The sequence below is a fragment of the Lathamus discolor genome, chromosome 5 (assembly GCF_037157495.1).
Source record: "Lathamus discolor isolate bLatDis1 chromosome 5, bLatDis1.hap1, whole genome shotgun sequence".
In the NCBI taxonomy this organism is placed as follows: domain Eukaryota; kingdom Metazoa; phylum Chordata; class Aves; order Psittaciformes; family Psittacidae; genus Lathamus; species Lathamus discolor.
The window spans coordinates 8,074,813-8,093,583 of NC_088888.1; the positions used below are offsets into that span (position 1 = coordinate 8,074,813).

Consider the following 18,771-nt stretch of genomic DNA (forward strand, 5'->3'; position numbering starts at 1 on the left):
AGAATGCATGTAAGTCCAGCAGCTTCTGCAATGAGGCTTAAGAAGGCCACACTGGTATAAGAAATTCTGGAGTTTAGCTGGAGTTTTTTATATGTCTCCTTCTCTTTTATAAATCTCTCCAACATCAACTGTCATTGCAATCAGTGTGGGTTTGGCAGATTTCAGTCAAAGTCAGATGATATCTATTTGACCATTGCATTTGAAGTGAGATAGAATATGGTCCTGCTTATGGTTCAGCTACTTTGGTATGTAAGTTCTAAGTATACCAACTGAAGAGCTCTCGTTTTCTTTTTTAAAACTACCAGGTCCCTCTTTTCTTCAGTTCAAAGTAACATCATCCTGAAACAAAACTTCTGTAGGGCACCACTGATTTGACTTAACACACAACACACAATATTCAGCAGGACAGTAACATGCAACATTCAGCAAAAAATCCATGTGTGATCCCTTTTAATTCTTATCCACAGTGAGTAAGATGCAAGCTAAGGATCTTCTCAGCCTTAATAAAAATATATTTTTTTAAGGACAATATCTGTTACACACTTGTAATGGAAAATGCAGTAGAGATGATTACATCTTAAACTCTCATAGACAAGGCTTACAATTAAAGGTTTTATGTGGTTGCTATCTTCCTACACTGAGCCTATATTATACCTGAAATCCACTCAGTAGCCAGTGAAATGATCTCCCACTGCTCTTCTGTTACTGCTTGAAAGTGTTCTAGGTTCCAGCAGAGAAGTCCTGTGGCTGATGGAAGAGGAGCAGAGGAAATGATCGTTAGGGGGGCATGCAAGCCTCTGACAGAAGCAGGCTGCTGCAGGCAATCTTCATGGTGCACTAGGACCTGAATCTCATAGCACTCAGAAGATAAAGTACCTGCATCAGCTCCCTAAAGCTCTGTCAGCAGAAATTTTGCACACTGGAAACACAGAGAGCACCTCTAAATTACTGTGTAACCAGAAGAGGTACTCCCAATTTTTTTTCTAGCTTTCTGGGAGTGAATTAACTCCACCTTCAGCGCTGCTATATCAAATACTTTTGTTAGTAGAACCACAGATGTGAAACACTGCAGTGACTAAGCTGAGCTTGATGACAAGAACTGAGCTCAGAGAAAGAAAAGCAAGATGTCAACAAAACCGGCCACATGATGAACCCTGAACAACTGCAGGATTGCTTCAGCTTGGAAGAATTTAATTCCATTTGGCCTGTGTGATCTGCCTCAGAACTTTCTACATTGTCATTTTATGAACAATGCTCTCTGGTGCTTCTCTTGTGGTACGTTACATTCAAAAGCCATTACCTGAAGCCACTAAAAACAATAGTTGAAATAAAAAAAATGCCCCTCCAATTTCTTGTTCTGATATACCCCTTGGTCAAAGCCACAAAACCCAAAACTTACTGCTTCATGAAAGCGGAGCATTAAGAAAAGCTGCGAATGCAAAAGGTTAATAATAAAATTGTGAAAATCGTTTGGTTGGGTAAGGATACAAACAGAGCAGCTCACCTACATTGAGCACCAGCGCAAGACCTCAAGACTGCTGCAGCTTCCATCTTAAACGATTTCCTGAATTCATCTGGAAAAGAATTGCAAGACTGCCAAGATTAATGCCGGGTTATGACTTTTAATATTTGAGCACCTTAAAACTCATCCCTCTTTCCCCTGAGATCAGTACAGCTTTTTTTCCTCCTTTGTATAATTTTAGTCTTTACAACTATATGTATGGCCTTGATTTTCTGAATAAGTGTGTCTTTAACTAGTCTGACTAAGGAGCAGGTATCTACCTTCCTCAGCCTTCAGATAGTCAGATTTTCATAATACGTGCATGTGTGTGTGTCTTCCTTCATAAATACAGTCTATGTATGACTTATTTTATCTTGAGCAGGGTGTCCTGTCTTGCAGTTTGGATACTCCTGCATGCTTTGTTAGGTTAAATACACTAAATCCAACATTTAGGTACCACCTTGGGCATTCGGACTCTCATGAGCCTGACAACAGGTAAAGTTTGCTTGTGGGGAAGCCAGCTTCCTTCCTCCCCTCGCCTAATGACTCGTGATTTAAACACCCAGGTCGCATACTTCCTAAATGAATTCCCAAAGAGCTGCCCCATTGCAGTGAATCCCCAAACACAATCAGGAATCTGGTGTTTATCCCTCTGTTATTCTCGCCCAAGTTGTTCAAATATTTAGAGTCAGCCAGAAAATTAAAATTATTCCATAGTTTAAGCATCCACCAGGGACACCCAGGGCCTCTTCTCAGCACTCACACAAAGCCCAACAGCTTCACCTGAATGAGACCAATTCCAGAATGTAAATGAGACAACATGTGAATTAAATTTTAGGAGCTCCACATCCTTAATGACAGATTGGATACGGAGCTTTCCTTGTCTCTCCCTGGGATACTCTCAAAGGCCAGCTTCAACATTTTGTAACTACCGATTGTTCCTTTTCTTTTCTCCTTACTACACTGGTTGATAGAAACGAAGTTATTTCTTAATGCTACATGACAACACATAATTCATTAATTTTCGTATTGCCTTGATTTTTCTCTTGTCTATTTCTTATTTTTATTCACATTAGCTATACAATTCAACACCATTATATTCTCTTGATTTTGCTGTTCTTCCTATTGCTGTAAGTTCTTTACCTCCCTCTAAAATAATAACGGGAATATGGGGTTGGTTTTTTTCCAAAATGAACTCTCCTTCCATAGGGAAAATTCATTGTATTTGAGTCTGTTTTAAGGAAAGGGCACATTCTGAAGAAGTTTTTAGTATCAAAAACAGGGGAAAAAAATCTGAAGGAATTAAATAATTGCGTTACATAACTTTCAAAATGAATATTTTAATGAAGGTTTCCTTTTTAGAATTCCATTCATAGTTTTGCCAGCAATTCTGCTATTGTCTCACAGAATAATACAAGCTTTTTTTCTCTGCTGATAAATTCCAATCGGCTCAAAGTTGTTCGTAAGGGAGAAAATATTTTCCTTAGTTTTGCTGGTGTCCCTTTCAAACATTATTCAGATCTTTGATAAGCCTGAAAGAATTCACGTGCTTCCTCCATTTTGTTCAGTCCGTGACTCCACAATCTCCATGACACTGAGCTATCAGTACCATACATTTTATTTCCATACAGCAGCCTTCATACATGATTTCACACTTTTTTTTTTCTATGGCAGGCAAGGAGAGATGCAACTGAAATGTGTCATTAACTCAGAGCCTGATGAGGAGCTGTCTTTTACTGCGGAGAGAGAGACCAAGAGCTTCTCTGTTTTGTAACTTCTCCGCACCTCAGTATTGGTTTTAGCATGGCCCACCATATGATACAACTTCTTCACAAGACAGATGCCTGCTTCATTCTGCTTTACTCAGTGAATGTCTGGTGTCATTTATTGGGCTTTGTTTTCTGTTGAATACAGGACACGGGTCCTGCTGAGCTCTGGAGACTTTCTTACTTATGCATGTAACATCTTTTGTTATTCAGCTTCATTTACTGGAGGTCTGTACTGTGCATCCTCCTTTACCAATCAAGTGAATGGATGAAGCTCTCCCACATCGCTTATTCCCTCGCAAAGGGAATGGAGGAGATAAGGAGATATTTTCTTCAGTGCAGGCAGCACAGAGACACCTGCTAGGAGAAACACCTGTCACCACTGAAATCAGTGAAAATCCTGGCATTCATCTCGGTGGATGTGGTGTGGACTTCACTGGGGTTTGGTCCAAAAGTTAACTGTCATCCCGAGCCATTGAGCTGATTAATTCCTATGGCTCAATGCCAGTAACGGATAGATTCCCCTTTGTAACTGATCCAATGAGCAAACTCTAAATGTTACTCATAAACACATTCCCTGGTCCTCACAGAGATGCTGTCCCTCTTGTACTGGACAGGAAGCCAGCACCCATTTACTATGTGTATCTGGAGATAAGGCCAGAATTTAGCCCTAAGCTGCCTTTGCAGGCCATATTGCTGACTCCCTTACGCCGCTTCACTCTGCTGTCCTAATTTCCATGCATGCTTTTAGATATTCAGTGCTCACTGATACACAAACTGCTTAATCTTCCTCCAATTTAGCTTTCTGTATCATCAGTCTCCCGCCTCTGTGCAGATCACTCATTTCAATTTCCCAGTGTGCTTTTAGTAATCAGGTATACATTCGTTTCATCTACTGCTTACCAAAACATTAATACATCTGTCTCTCAATCTCGACAAGAGATGTCTCGGGGGGACATTTCACTTACATAATTGGTGAGAGTAAGGCTTGTTTAAAGGTACTGAAATGGGAAAATCAGGAACACAAGACTTCTAGTATTGTGCTTGGTAAGTGCCTGACAGGTTCCAGTTCATACTGACAATATAGCTCAGTTTTAAACTGAGCCTAATGGAGCTTGCTGTTAACACATGGGCTTCTGCTAAGAAATTGTTGAGAAGAGTCTTCAGATTCTTTCTCCCTTAGTGTTCACTGTGATTCACTGTAAGGGACATGGCCGTTACTCACCTGCACTAGCATGAAATTTGTACTGTTACCTATGCCAGAATCATGGCAGGCAGGAGAAGAATCATGATCTGCAGAAGGAGGGCATTTATTTGCTCCTTTTTTAAAGGTCTTGCATTGAATTTCCAAGTTAAACTGCAGTTGGAAGCAAAGGGGAATTCTTCACAAGGAGAAGTGTGGGAAGGATGGTGCTAACCGACAAAGCAGATCATGCTCCTGCTACAGCTTCTTATGACTAAGTGTAGCAGAGCTTACGTTGGCTTAACTGCTTCCCCAAGGAATTGCCACAGAAAACACTTAAGTTGTTTAACATAGGTGAGAGAAATAATACAATAGGTAACAATTTTAAGTATACACTGATTAGAGAAAGAAAGTTTGAGATATATTAGTTTTTAGCACTAAATGTCAGAATCCCAGCCTATAAACTGAAAAAATCAAGGCATGGTTTTGGTGTCAATCTTCCACTACTGCCCAGCTAGAAATTAATTCTGTTACTTCAGAATGGTCTTCTCCATTCATCATACAGATGCTAATGATGCTCAGTGCACCCTACTGATCTTTGCCATGTAACATGGTCCTTCTACATGTCTTTTTATAAATGCTTGAAAATATCTCAGTGTGTATTTGCTGCAAAGTCTCAGCAGATAGGGATTTTAAGATTCAGGCAGTGTTTTTAGCACAGCCATGAATTTAAATCGTTGTTGTCTTTCCACAGACATTATTTTGTCACTGTCTTTCATAGACATTACTTTCAGGTATATGGGCATAGTTAGCAAAGGAAGCAAAACTCCTACACATGCTTATCTGCAAATAACACCCATACAAACCCTAGTAATATAAAACTGATGTGGCTAAATACAGAGGGAAACTGCTGTTATTGTGAGAGCATATTTACACCAGATGATAATGAAAGTACAGTTCTGCTAACATCGGTTTCCAAACCACTTTCTTCATTACAGATATTACTTTTCTCAGAAGGTAAACTGAAGCAATTTGTGAAATAGTGAGTTTTTAATCATATTCTGACTGCAGCTCTCAACACACTCTTCATTGTGGCTTGACACTCATTTGGGTACTGCAAGACTCTACTTTTGAGTTACAAGCAGCAGAAGCAAAATGATACAAAGTTTAAATTGAACTGACTGCTTGAAAGACCCTGTTTATGAAGAAAGAACTTATTTGTACTGTGTTAATATTCTCATGTAGGTCAGAGACATCTAAAATGTAGTGTAAACTTGCTTGGTTTAGGCAGTTTTTTAGACTCTAATAGAATTTCTCTGAAGTTATGGAAGAGAGAAGGCTGGCATCCTCCTCAGGCAGCCATAGCAAGACAAGGCAAAGTCCTTTTACTTTCCTTCTGGAATGAGCTGTTCTTTCTCTAATGCCTCTTTAAATAAGAAACTTGCTTATAGAAACATAATGATAGCGGAAACTCCTTGGCTGCACTTAAATCAACAATTCTCATGCCAGTTGCCTGTTAGCAATATAGATATACTTTGTCTTTTGCTGATAAGCATACTGAAATCTGTCAGGATATATTCTGTTACCTCTTTTTAATTAAAGATAAAAATCCAGCATTTTGTGCTAGTGAAACTGAGCCTGATTACCTATCTTGAGAAGCTGAGCTATTGCTGTACTGAGGACTAGGAAATGTTGTTTTATCAAACCGAGCAGAACTGGAATTGGAACAAAATTTCTGGGCATTGTTTGAACAATAGCTCCTTTCCCTTCAATTCTCAGGACAAAGTAAATGTCATAGATTGCTGGTAAACATTTTTCCCCTACCGATTTTATTCATGCCTTAAAGGCCTTGTTAGGGTGTTTCTTGCAGAATGGATGCCTAAAGCTGTGAGAACCTTTCAGGGTAAATCGTTACATAGATCACAACTACAACTACGGGCTTCTATGGTCTTGTTTCCAAAACTCATCATAAGAAAATTACTAGCTGGCTGCTATTTCCTATCTCTTTTCACAGCATCTTTAGTTGTCTTCACACTAAATGCTTACAAATATCTGAGTAAGAAAAAAAGGAAATTGTTTCTGCAATTTAAAAGTTGCTAAGAATATATTGTAGAGAAAGGTCCTCACAAGTTTACATTTTAGACTCAATTGATAAGTTTTTACTCAATTTTTCAGAATGAACATTTTAACTATTAAAACCTCCAAATATATAACATCAGGCTCTAAAATAGAGCTGTCCTGCAAAAGCACTGTGCAAGTTTCTAGTCGGATTTTTTCCATTTACAGAAAACAAAACCAATAGTGATTCATAAAATGATATTAATCTAGACAAAACTACATTCAACATGAAAGACTAAATGTCTAGCCAAGTGACATACAATCTCATCACTGAACAAGCTCTTCAAAATGTACCTTCTTCATTCTGATTTATCTATCCATGAAATGGCATGCACGAGAAACCCACAGATAAATGTTTTATATAGCCTTAATAATTCTCATTTGGAAGAACATTCCTTATTATTTGAAAATTAAAAACCAAAATGAAAGCAAAAGATTCCTTCTATGCTGCAAGCAAATATTTTGCAAAGTCCAGTTGCCAAGTTCGTTTGCTATAGTCTGTTTCCAGTTCTTGCACACGCAAATGTGTGTCAAGTAAACCCTTCTATATCCATAGTCCCACATCCAGCATAATTTAGATTGAAATTATAAAACATCCCTGCAATTTCCTAGACAATATTTTGAATTTGCAAGTGATTTATGTTGACAAGAAAAAAACATTTCAATGGATTCACAGCCCCTCAGAAAATTTCCTGAGGGGTTATTCTAAGGATTTATTTCTAAGGACATTTCTAGGGATTATTCTAAGAGTTTCTGCAGAGAAGAGCTTGAGTTCAGCATGTTATGACCTACTATAATACCATTTTCAATATAAAATAACAGTAACTTTTTTTTTTTAAATAAGCTCTAGAGCATCTTTCTGATAGAAATTCTGTGATCAAAATGGTGAGAATATCCTGAAGGAAAAAGCCTATGTTCCAGAACTATCCAGTGCTTGAACCACTGACAGTTTAGACTTTGACTCAAGTATGAAAATGACACTTCTCCACACTGTAGAAGTACTCTATACAGCAAGTACAGATGGGTGGCTCAGAAAGTCAAGGCATGGTACCACATGATCCCTGAAGCGGTGTCATTGATGCTGTGATAGATTAGTCAACTCAACTAAACTGAAAGCTGGTTCAGTTATGGCTGCACCACATCACAATCAGCCATGTAGATGTACTAGCTCTTATGTTTTCTGAAGTGACTGGGAATAAAAACATGGTTTTGACATATAAATGCTGACCACATTGGCTCATGCTGTCTAGATCTTATCACATTTTCTTTTCTCCAGACCTTAAATTATGACTAAATTAACACTACCTGTTCCCCCAATAAAGCTTAGGCTCATTTTAAAATATAATCAGCCAGAAGAAGTTCTCAGAAAAATTGTAACTTTAAAACCTTCCTCAGCTATATGTCTAACATGGCACACATACTCTACAGCTATCTATGTCCATCTTGTCTAACATGACATATGCTGTCAAAGAATGACAACTAGCTCTGCACTTGAATTTAGTTATGTAAATAAGATTAAATCACTGATTTAAAAAAGGTTTAATATTATTCCGATTTGACCAAGCCAGAATTTTGCTTTGAGTCTTTTTTATTTTTAAAACATCTGGAATCCAGGGAATAATTATCTTAATGAAGATGTACGAAGAGTCGTTGTCTATTTGGTAATTGTATATTTAGCACTTTCAAAAACGTGTCCATTTCATTATCAGATGCCTCCACTACCTTTTTCCATTGTGATAGAAAACGTCTTTTTTTTTCTCTCTCTGAGTGCCTTTTAAAATGCAAATAAAATCATCTAGGACTGAATAAAGATGAAATTTACATCTTGTCAACTTCTATGGTGAAAAGCAAGAATAAAAAGAGAGGCTCAGGGAAAAAGAAAAAATAAAGTGCACCTTGGTGAAGAATCTCATTGATGATTGTTGTCAGCTTCAGGATGGTGCCATGACCTTTCCTTCAGGAAAGCAGAACTTCATCTATTATGGGTCACGCTGGAAGGCCCGATCAAAGATTGTTTTCTCTCTTTCTCGTAGAGAGGAAGGAACTAGCAAATAGGTATTGTGCAGGGCTTCCTGTAAAATCAACTTCCACCTCTGTGTCCAGTATATTTACCACCACTGCCAGCAGTGTGAATGGGAGAATGCTGAAAATCACAGGTACAGGTATTAATTTTCCAAATAACCTTTTAATACAAACAGTTTAATTCAAGAAAATCCACATAACTATAATCAGTCTCAAAATACATTAACATCATTTCAGTAGCTTGATTTGAAGTTGTCACAGCATTCTAAGACAACAGTGAGGCATCTGGAATAGTAAAATGAATGATATAGTCTGGTTTTGGACATGGGTGATGCTGGTTACAAGACGTTAACTTTCACTTTATCTAGCATGATATGACTGCACAGAAAAGCAAAGATGTCCTCATGTGTTATCTTCTTTCTAGAGACAGTGATGTTAAGCTAAATCTTTCTGGAATCAATAAAGAGGTTTCATTTTTGCTCTAACTAGAATGATCTGGAGTTTTAAAGGACAAATCCAAACACATTTTAAAGCCTAAAAAAGGAAAGTTTGAACTGGTCAGAGAAATGACAGGTTAACTTTCCTATGAAGGTTTTTCCTATCTTTCCATGCTGAGTTTAATAACCCAAGACAAGTGGCTTTACTTCAAGTATGCAGTGAAAGCAGAAAACTCAATACCTGGCTAGTCCCAGAGTTTCCTTCCCCAAACAGTGGCTCTGCTGAATCAAAAAATTACAGTTTCTGGTGTTAATGAGGTATAAATCCATAGAGTAGCTGGTAATTTTGGGAGCAGTAACTTGTACATTTCATGATGGAGAAACAGCAGTGAAACAATGTACAGAATTACCCCTTCATCCTTTCTCCTTTGTTCTTGGGAATCACTTCCTGAAGGCCACATCTGCTTGGATTTTTATCAGATTGCATTTTATACTTGCATGAAACAAAGCTGTTAGTCAGTAAGATGTATTGCATTGACCAGATAAGACAGCCATATTTGCTTTCATCAAGCTTTCTTAAAGAACGCTGATCTTACCAATGGTGTTTGGCCATGAGGCCTTTATTTTCAACTAATCTGTGAAATAAAACATCCATTTAGTTTCACTCATAATTGCTAATTATGTTTATTTCTAATTAACTTTTCCTTTACAGATGGCTTGTGAGGAAGAACTTAACGTCAAAATATATTTCCAAGTCTTATTTTTCACTGATGTGCCTTTAACTCTTTCTCCTATCTGCAACTCAAATAAGCATGTTTGCTTTGTCATTTGATTTGGAATATTTACTTTTAATCTCAAGTAAATCTCAATATAACGTGTAACACCATAGATACTGGGCATGTCATATTAGACTCTAGCATAACTCACACAGAATCTTAGTATCAGTTAGGCTGGAAAAGACCTCCAAGATCCTCAGGTCCAACTCATGTCAAGTCTGAAAAGTAAAGGAAATTCCTATATTTACTGTCAGGAGCTGACACAAAGAGAGGCTCAAGACTTACTTTAACAAAAGATTTGGGATCAGGCATTTGGAGTTCCTTGCTCCTAGGGGAAAATCAGGACACAAAGGCAGTGGTTTCTCAGGCTTCCTATATCAAGGATAAGGACTTCTGTGGGTTTTAGGCACTTCTATGACTAGAGGTTTCACTGTAGACAGAAGAAATGTAGGTAAAGAAATCCAGTTTCAGACTTAAGAAACTAACGCCCACGTAAATTCCAACTCAGCGGCAAAATCCTTTATGTCACCTAGCAGCGAGGTAACATCTTGTCTTCAGGACAGAGGCTGATTGCTTGTTTGTAACAGTCCACATCATCACACTAACCCTTAGCTGTCAAATACTATGTGCTTGGGCCCTTGCAAGGCTATTAGTTGCAGTTTAAGATGTAATACATATAACCTAGTACACAGTCATTATTTTGGTGCGTTGGCTGCTATGAAGTGACGAGCACAGCACTATGTTTTATAATATATCTTTCTGAAAATTCATATAAACCTTAGATTAGCCTTCAGGGGAATACAAATGAAAAAATAAAGCAAAATAAAATGAGGTACAGCACTATGGAATAAGTTAAATTCTATGATAACAAACCCTAACTTTTTTCTTGAGTAGCAAACAGTGAATTTATGTGATACATCTCTGTTAAATTGCATGACAGGTAGAATTTTTTAGTATTTCAAAGTAAAAGCATTGGCTATCTTTCCGTTACCCTTGAAAACAGATGTTTTGGTTCCTGATGTCAAAGAAAGGCTGTCCAATTATCAGAAGCCTTCATCCAAGACAAGATGGTTAAAATCTTTCTGAATATGGTAAAATCTTCCTTGAAATTCAGACAGTCCCCGGTGGTTTTCAATCAGTCAAACTGCATATAGAAGGCCCCTCCACCTACCTCCTTTGGAATGGTGCAGAAGGAGGTCCAGCAGTCCCATGAGCACTGGGCTTTTGAAGGGCGGTTCTTTAAAGAAAGGGTTCCTCACCATTGAGAAATATTTCCCCGGGGCTGAAGATTCTGTAAGCGAAATAAAACAAAGCAGAAATATTCAGACTGGAATGATTTTTCCTCTGTAGTTGATAACAACACCATCTGCTCAAGGATTTTATGCTAGCAGGCTAAAGTCATTGAATAAACTGCACACTCCAGATTGTTTGCTCCTCCGCTCTATATAGCAATCTACGACTGTTGATTAATTAAAGTCCAGAGTTCCCCAATGAGAAAGGTAGGTACTTTTATTCCAGATGGGGAAACTAAGGCAGAGAGAGTTTACCTGACCTGTGAAAAGCAGCTGGAGAGTTCAGTTTTAAATCGTAAATCACCAGAGCAACTTTCCACATCATTACACAGCAGCCTGAAATATTGTCATAAGCTTTCTTTCTACTATTTTTTTGGAGCAGTGGGAATTTGGGGAAGGAACTCAACTAAAAGGTCTTTTCACTTACCTTCAGGAGCAGCTGCAACTGCTAGTGATAAATAATGAAAAGTATACATTGCCATCTGATGTCAGACTGCTTTGCCTGGTTTATAGTCTGAAATTTCATAAGGCAGGGGTTTCTTTGACTGGATGAGTTCCAAGGTGGAAAATCGTATGTGGAAACACATACCAGATGATCTCAACTATTGCATTGATCCTTCTGCCTGAAAATTAATTAAATGAATATGAATTTGATGTTCAAACGGCATATTCCTCACTCCTCAAAATAAAAGACATTGCTGAAACAAAGGATTAAAAGGGTTAAATTACCAACCTGGTGCCTGTCCAACAGAAATTAAACTTAGAACTGAAAACTTTAACATAAGCAGAAAAACTAAATAGGCAAACAAACGAAGTTTGAAGACAATCCAGGAGACTCACATAATGAAGACAAATACACCTTCTTGCCACAGAAGAGCTAAAAAATAATTGCAGACTTCTTATTTACAGATTATTTGTATAGCACCATTTGTATTCACACTCTGTGCAGTTTGTGTATGTACAGCTCTGTAAACTGCTTTTAGATTTCTATGGATGATTTAGCATATATAGGACTTAAAAACCAGTAAAGGTTATAATCACTGCACCCTTAAGCTTACACTGCAATTTGACCAAGGATGGTTGTGTGGCGATATTTCAGGAAGGAAGAGATATAATTACGAAAAAGCTTTAAGCCTTGAGTTAAGGAGAAAAGAGATTATTCGTGGCAGTGAAAAGGCCAGTCCCACAGCATGGCTGAGTTCTGCAGAGTGCCTGCAATCAGAAGATGCAGAGTAGAGCACGTGATGACCTCTGTTGTGTTTGGTGGCAATCTTGCTGTCACTCTGTGACCATGAGGTGTCATCAATGGGAAGGAAGCTCAGCAGGGCCAGAAATACCAGCACAGGAAATAGAAGTGGTCTCAAATGATCTCTCTAATGCATTAGCAATGAAATTAAATTAAGAGGACACATTGTGTAGAGTTAGAGATGAATGGTTTAAAGTGAGAAATTAAATATGTGCAAAGTAGAGCCAGAGTGACAGGGCAAGACAAGATGATGGTTAGATGAGACAGGAGCACAATAATATCTCCCTGCAAACACTATTATTTGGTCCTGACTACTTTGGATAACTTTGGATAGACTTGACTTAACTTAGTGATAAACCAACAAAAAACTCAGGCATTGAGTGCGTTTGAATTGTGACTTCCAAATTCAGGATAAGCACTACCAAATTAAGAAGCAAAATGCGAAACATACCTGGGCAAAGACATCAGAAGGGAAGAGGATTATATTGGAAGTTTGCCACAGCCCTTTGCAGCAATGCTATTTTCTCCATTGCTTCAGCTACACATTGCATATGATATTAATCAATATTAATTGATTAGATTCCCTTTACATGATTCTTAGGCAGTTACAGCTCTGACAAGTTAATTCAGTATTAACTGGGTTTTTTCATTTTAGCATTTTCTTCTTTAACAGAGATTAAATTATTCTTACTTTAGTACAAAATTTAAAATGTCCTATTCATCTCACATCAAGAAAATTATCACTTCTTACATCAGCAATTTCAGCTGGCCTCTGCTGAATGAAAACTGGTGCTAACAACTGGTAAAATGCCAAGTAAACCAAATGGTACTTGCTGTATTATTTTTGCACTGCAATAGCTTGTCCCCAAACGTACAATACCCTTGACAACTAGGTATGTCAGCCTCAATTCTGATCAGACTAATTCTGCTGCAGATCCAAACTGAATTACTTTAATGAGCTGAAGAACAAGTTTTCCTTTTACCAAACATGTAGGCTACTGGCTTCATTCCATGGATGATGCAAACGCTGACTGGGGAGGCTATCAGTTGTGGGAAAAGATGTGAAGAGCTAAGTCAAAATAGCTCATGGTTAGTCTGAGGTGCTGGAGAGAAAATAATACTCATGAAAACAGATTTTTGTATTGAAGCAGAGGGCCCAATGGAGATATAAATTACCTAAAATATAGAAAGACCTTAGTGGTTTAGTATGTTTCCTACAGCTGTAACATTTTCAGAGCCCAGAATCTTGCTGAGATTCTCAGAAAACTCAAGTTCCTGTCCCAGAAATCTTGCAATCCAAGCCACTGAGAAAGAGGTGAATACAGTGAGCAAACAGATGAGCAGAAATAACAATGAATGCTTCATTTCTGAGTAATAACAACACCAATATATTCTGATAAACAGATACTAAGAAGTCCTCCTTGTTAAGATTTACATTAATCAGGAAATAAGGAGCTGGGTTTTTTTTAAAGAGACACTTTTCATAGCATTGTCCCCTGTACTAAGAGCATTAAGCCTAGAAATTCACATTTACATAAAAAACGTTTCGTTTATTCTGCAAGACAGAGATGGACCATTTAAAAATTCTACCACTTGGAAATGAGTGCACGCACACACACAAGCACACATACACTTTTTCTTCAGAGAATACAACTCCATTTTTCACACCACGTGCTCCCTCCATACCACTTTCTTCTTCCCTTTGTCCTGCCTCATCAATCCAGGATTTAAGTCTCTTCTTTTTTGTAAGTAGTCCCACTGTTTTTTTGCTTGTGAATTGTTACAGTTTCCATGCAGTAGATTTTTTTGTGCAGCTCTATGTTGTTACAATGCCGTTTCACTGTAAGCTGTTTGACTTACCACTGTTGCGGAAACACTCCAGCTTCTTGTACATATATAATAAAGACCTTAAATGTTTTCCAGATGCCTATCTGAAATACATTACTTCTAATTAAAAAATATCCCGCAGATTTACTCCTGAGAATAATGATGTAAAAAAAAGACACCTTTCTTAATCTAGACAGTGGGCCAGTCTCATGCATATGGTATATCCACTCTGGTTTTTAAGTGTGGGGCTGTTTCTAGCATGATACTAAAGACAGTAAGTTTTCCCTCAAGTGTTTTATTAATAGTGGCATCACCTTCTACTGTATTTACCTTCTAGCTGCTCACCACATAGAATCATAGAATCATAGAATAGTTAGGGTTGGAAAGGACCTCAAGATCATCTAGTTCCAACCCCCCTGCCATGGGCAGGGACACCTCACACTAAACCATCCCACCCAAGGCTTCATCCAACCTGGCCTTGAACACCACCAGGGATGGAGCACTCACAACCTCCCTGGGCAACCCATTCCAGTGCCTCACCACCCTAACAGGAAAGAATTTCCTCCTTATATCCAATCTAAACTTCCCCTGTTTAAGTTTCAGCCCGTTACCCCTTGTCCTGTCACTACAGTCCCTGATGAAGAGTCCCTCCCCAGCATCCCTATAGGCCCCCTTCAGATACTGGAAGGCTGCTATGAGGTCTCCGTGCAGCCTTCTCTTGTCCAGGCTGAACAGCCCCAACTTTCTCAGCCTGTCTTCATACGGGAGGTGCTCCAGTCCCCTGATCATCCTCGTGGCCCTCCTCTGGACTTGTTCCAGCAGTTCCATGTCCTTTTTATGTTGAGGACACCAGAACTGCACACAATACTGCAGGTGAGGTCTCACAAGAGCAGAGTAGAGGGGCAGGATCACCTCTTTCCACCTGCTGGTCACGCTCCTTTTGATGCAGCCCAGGATACGGTTGGCTTTCTGGGCTGTGAGAGCACACTGCCGGCTCATGTTCATTTTCTCATCGACCAGCACCCCCAAGTCCTTGTCTCCACCTTCAGACTAAAATGGTCACCTCACCTTTGGACTAAAATACCCTGAATCATTCTATGAGACAATAACTCAATAACTTAATGGCAATAACTTAATGTTGGTATCATACAGCAGAACAGCCATTATCTTTGTATTGCTGTTGTCTGCTGGAGATTGCAATGTAAATCTGGACAAAGAGGGATTAATTGTCCACACGGTGCAATTAAATAAAAGGTAGTGATGTCAACATACTAAAAATAAAAAAGAAAAGGTGGTGGCAGTGCATATTTTGGTTATTAATGCTAGCAAATGTGCACAGAAGTAAGGAACTGGCTGGAAGAATTAGACCCTTTTCCCTGCCCTTGCTTTGTGACAGAGAAACCAAAGAACAAAACTGGTTGGTTGACTAATGAACAGAGCCTCTGATTTCCAATCTTGCTGTATTTATAGGTACTTTACACAACTTTTGTTTTATGCCAACATTAGTTGGTCGTTCAGTTGTTTGGTTCTTGTTTTTCTCTGTGTTTCTTTCCCTCCTCATGCATCCTTGAGGAGCTGACTTACTTACCTCCTCTGCTAGTGGTGTGTTCAGCTGCCCAAGCCTGGCTCTCCTGGGCTCCTCTTACAAAACAGTCTCCACAAACATTTCTTGTAGTTCATCTCTATACCTGATCCTCTGTGAACTTACTTCCTAGCCTGTAAAATCCTGTGTCATTAGCAATATGCCTGTTCTTTAACAGATAATTCACCTATTAGGCTCCTTGGAAGTCGTTCTCAGTGTCTTCAACTCACCGATATGGTACTGCAAGGAAACAAATGTTCAATGCCTCCACTCCGTTATCAGAACATTAATGAATCCAACAGTATCAAGAGACAAGTAAAGAATCTTGGTGAAAATTCTGCATTCTACAAGTTTCTTACTCTTTTCGTTTAGGCAAATAGTTTGCTCTTCAATATGCAGCAAAGTTAGGAGTTTCTAAAAGGAACAAAAAGAATTGTTCACTAGAGATTTGATCCTAGCTACTCTAGCTTTTACTGTCCCCATTCTACAATACCAATGTAGCATTAAGAAGCAGGCATTATTGATTATGGTGCCAGATGTATGGGGATAGCTCTTCCTACTGAAAACAGAAAAGTGTTAGGTTTGATTACAGCCTTCAGAATCAAGCCTTAAAATCTTGTGGTAAAATACAGAGTAGCTATACTTGACCCTAATGAAATTTCAAATTACCATACATTTGCAGTGTTGTTAGGAACATGAATAATTTGGATCAGTATTTGGACTTTTAAATACCATCAAGTCTACTCTGAAGCCTTCAGAAAAGTATCTGTTGCTCATTGCAGATACATATCTGTCCTGACTCTTCTTTGAAGCTTGAAGGCATATGCAACTTCTTTATCCAGTTCTTTATCCACCGAGTGGTCCATCCATCAAATTGATATCTCTTCAATTTAGAGAGAAGGATGTCGTGTGGGACAGTGTCAAATGCTTTGTACAAGTCCAGGTAGATGACATCAACTGCTTTATCCTTGTCCAACAGTTCTGTAGCCCCATCATAGAAGGCCACCAAATTGGTCAGGCAGGATTTCCCCTTAGTGAAGCCATGCTGGCTGTCACCAAGCACCTTGTTGTTTTTCATGTGCCTTAGCATGCCTTCCAGGAGAATGTGCTCCAAGATTTTGCCAGGCACAGAGGTGAGACTGACTGGTCTGTAATTCCCCGGGTCTTCCATTTTCCCCTTCTTGAAAAGGGGCGCTATATTTCCCTTATTCCAGTCATCGGGAACTTCACCTGACTGCCATGATTTTTCAAATATGATGGCCAGTGGCTTAGCAACTTCATTTGCCAGCTCCTTCAGGACCCATGGATGGATTTCATCAGGTCCCATGGACTTGTGCACATTCAGATTTTTAAGATGGTCTCGAACCAGATCCTCTCCTACAGTGGGCCCACGGTCTTCATTCTCACAGCCCCTGTGTCTACCTTTTAAGACTTGGGTGGTGCAGCCAGAGCCTTTGCCAGTGAAGACCGAGGCAAAGAAGTCATTCAGAGCCTCAGCCTTCTCCAAATCCTGTAATTCCAGTTCTCCCAAGAGCTTCCTCAGGGGGCCTATGTTGCCCCTAGTCTGTTTTTTGTTTGCTATGTACCTGTAGAATCCCTTCCTGTTATCCTTAACATCCCTGGCTAGGTTTAATTCTAACTGGGCCTTAGCCTTCCTAACCTGGTCCCTAGCTTCCCAGACAACATCCCTGTACTCTACCCAGGCCGTCTGTCCTTGCTTCCACTTTTTATAAGCCTCTTTTTTCATTTGAATTTTCCTCAGCTGCTCCTTACCCATCCGAGGAGGTCTCCTGGCCCTCCTGCCGCACTTCCTTCTAGTTGGGATGCAGCACTCCTGAGCTTGTAGCAGGTGATCCTTGAATATCAACCAAGAGTCTTGGGCCCCCCTGCCCTCCAGGGCTATATCCCATGGAACCTTACTAAGCAGGTTCCTGGAGAGGTCAAATTCTGCTCTTTTGAAGTCTAGGGCAGTGAGCTTGCTACACGCTCTTCTCACTGTCCTGGCGATCTCAAAATAAGTCATCTTCGGAAGGAGGAAAAGTAATCACACAGAGTATTGCTGGTTTAAAGACTATCATCAGAATGTCTCAAATGTGAGACAAAATTAAGCAATGAAAGGAACAAGTCTGCCTACTAACAAGAAGCAAATCAAAGCTGTATGTAGAGGTGGACGCAACAGCTGAGTTAGCATTGTTCTTAAATAGTTCCTTTACGACAACTCAGGTGTCCACTCCCAGTGGGACTCTCACCTTTGTCTCTCTCCAAACCAAAACAGTTATAACCTTTACAAGTGCACATAGTGATAGGACAAGGGGGAATGGCTTTCAACTGACAATTGGGAGATTGAGATGAGACATTAGGAAAAAATTCTTCCCTGTGAGGGTGCTGAGGCGCTGGCACAGGGTGCCCAGAGAAGCTGTGGCTGACCCATCCCTGGCAGTGTTCAAGGCCAGGCTGGAAATGGCTTGGAGCAACCTGGTCTAGTGGAAGGTGTTCCTGCCTGTGGCAGGGGGTTGGAACTAAACAAGTTTTAAGGTCCCTTCCAATCCAAAAAGTTATGAGTTACCCAAAAAAAAATGGAGGCACATTATCCTTTATGTGGCCATGTGCCATGCAGTCTTGCTAAATACCAAGCATGGTGTTCAAAACTCAGTGTATGAACATGAAGCCAGGTTTATCTTTGGGTTGCCCTCAAATTAAGAGGCCTCTGTGCTTTACCTTCTCATTACTGAGGCTCTACTGCTTGTAATCTGCTGAAGCTGTTTTTGTAAATTGGCTCCTGGGTACTGAAAACATTAATTAAAGCAGCAGGCCCAAGACTGTTGAAAAGAACGTATTTCTAGATTCAGCTTGCTATTCTTCCCAGGTCTAATGGATGTTCATAAACATCAAAGACTGGAAGCCAAGAAACTTGAAGATTCCACTCTTCTTTGTGTTTTCCCCAAATAGATAAAGAAAAACACACTATTCCTGGGTACAGACAGAAATGATACACAATAGCGACACTACTCTTGAGACACC

At 39.4% G+C, this 18,771-nt stretch overlaps 1 long non-coding RNA gene across 1 annotated transcript in view; it reads left to right on the forward strand.

The window, feature by feature from the left end:
* LOC136016005 (uncharacterized) overlaps nucleotides 1-781 on the forward strand; it is a 32,551-nt gene extending 31,770 nt beyond the window's left edge. Inside the window, exon 4 of the long non-coding RNA XR_010613455.1 lies at nucleotides 717-781. This is a non-coding gene — a long non-coding RNA (uncharacterized LOC136016005). The remainder of the gene's footprint in view (nucleotides 1-716) is intronic.
* The last annotated feature ends 17,990 nt before the right edge of the window (nucleotides 782-18,771 follow it).